Source organism: Solanum dulcamara, chromosome 3 (assembly GCF_947179165.1).
Source record: "Solanum dulcamara chromosome 3, daSolDulc1.2, whole genome shotgun sequence".
Taxonomy (NCBI): domain Eukaryota; kingdom Viridiplantae; phylum Streptophyta; class Magnoliopsida; order Solanales; family Solanaceae; genus Solanum; species Solanum dulcamara.
In genome coordinates this window covers 71,011,644-71,013,758 of record NC_077239.1, presented here as the reverse complement: position 1 = coordinate 71,013,758, position 2,115 = coordinate 71,011,644, and the positions used below count along the sequence as shown (strand labels likewise).

Genomic DNA, 2,115 nt, shown 5'->3' with positions numbered 1-2,115 from the left:
TGCCTCTACGTCGCTATATTGTCCTACCTACAGAGGTTTATCGTCGAGCATGACCTTTATCGATAAATAGGATATTTCGTGTTATGCCATCTCCATCTCCCACAGATAGTACATCTCCTCAACTATCTGTCATGGGACTTAGAGACTCCAGTACTAAACTAGATGTTATGGCTGCTACTCCTCCATTGACTTAATATTATGTACCTCCTGGTGTATCACCTTCACCTCCACCTCCTCCTATTGCTACACACGATAAGGCGCTTGAACTACCACCTGGGCAGAAGGACAAGTTTGGTAGAGTCATGATTGATCCCGATGGATCATCGTAAGTTTTTTTATTTTATTTATATCTTCACTATTAATTTATAATGCATGAACTAACATATTTGTTGTGTGTCTTGCAGACGACATCCTTCTATGCAAGCTTCTAGGCCTCTACAGGAGAGTGTTACGAGGCTTTATATGTAGATCTATCACTCTTGGCGTGAGATTCCAAATAGTATACGACATGCCATGTTTAATGAATTTACGGTATATATATGTTTGGTTATATATTTTTAGTATACTTTATTAATTATCTAACGCTACTAACTCTTTTTTTTCTAGACGTCGTGTACTTGGTAACCGAAGTACAATATGGTTATTGCGACCACATTTGAAAGGAAAGCGAGTGTGAAACTGTCTAGCTGGCTTAAGAAAGCCCGGGATTCAATAACACCTCCAATTTAAACATCACCAGATGTCTTTGAGGAGTTGTGTCGGTATTAAAATACTGATGAATTCAAGGTTGTGTTCGAACAAGCCAAAAAAGCTAGAGGTAGTCTAAAGGGTGGCTCGTTGCACATCGGAGGTACAAAGAGTGTTGGAACAATTATAAGGGAGATGGTAAGTTTTCTAAATTTAAAATTTTAATTCATATAAATTTTGTTGTTTAAATATTATTTTATTAATATCATCTAAAATTGTATTCTTATTTATAGAAAAAATAAAAAAAATGGGGCATGCTACCCTTCGTAGCAAGGTTTTCAAGAGGACTCATGTAAAGAACAAGATTAATGAGTCAGATCCGGATGAGAGGGTGGAGGAAAAGGGTCACACAATGTTATGTAAGTTATTTAAGATTAAATAGTACATATATATACATTTTGATGATAACTTTTATTTTTAAATGTAAAATACGTATCAGCGATACGTTAATGAGATGAGAGATTTGGTCCTGCTTACACCAAAAGAGACCACTAAAATTTGGAATGAAAAGTGGTAGGAGGGACACATAAGGGCAAGATCTATGGGATGGACTCTCAGATCGATATTCAAAGACTCCAATCAGGTCTAGAAGGCATTGGATTGCCACGTCAAGCCGAGGCAATTGATGGTGTTCAAATAGCTGGGATGTCAAGGCAAATCTCAAAACTTACACGTGCATTGGCAGTATCTGAGGCAAGAAGAATTGTTGAACAAAAAAGCACGAATGAAACCGTCGAGCAAATAAAAGAACAAATGCTCAACCTCGCTCGTCATCCTAAACCGTCCTGTTCTTCTGGAGCTTCTACTTCTACCGATGACTCAGAGGTTGACTTCATAGATTCCACCCCTTAGCTACCGTGAGTCTCTTTTAGTGAACATTTATTAAGTTTTTTACGAACTTTGATAGACTTTTTTAAGTCTTTAAAGTATATTTTGTGTTTTTGAATGTTTTATTAAGTTTATTATTATATATTTTGTGTGCTGTGTTTGTAGTTGAATGTTATGTCTGGCTATATTGAATTGAAATTGAAATTGAAATTATTGTGCAGGTGGGCAACAGAAAATCAGTTGCTGCCTTAAAAACAATGCAGAAAAATTGACGGACAAAGTCCTTTTGTTCGTCGCTTTTTTGCATTTAAAAAAAACAAATTCCAAAAAATCGACGGACAGGGTCGCTAAGTCCTTCTCTTTGTTCTTCACTTTGAAAAAAAAAGCGACACGGTTCGTCGCTTTTCTGAAGTAAAATAATTGTCATTGTGATATAGTCCTTCGCTTTTGTCAAAAAAATTAAAAAAAAATAGAGAAAAGTTATGAAAGTGATTGCGTTGCTTTTCTGTCAATTTTGACTGTCTGTCGCTTTTTTCCACC

General features: G+C 36.1%; 1 long non-coding RNA gene across 1 annotated transcript; it reads left to right on the top strand.

Moving 5' to 3' along the window:
• The first annotated feature begins 404 nt into the window (after nt 1–404).
• On the top strand, nt 405–1,711 carry LOC129881737 (uncharacterized). Its single transcript, XR_008765686.1, has 4 exons — nt 405–531; nt 607–885; nt 981–1,106; nt 1,259–1,711. It is a non-coding gene; the product is annotated as an uncharacterized LOC129881737 (long non-coding RNA).
• Nucleotides 1,712–2,115: the final 404 nt, after the last annotated feature.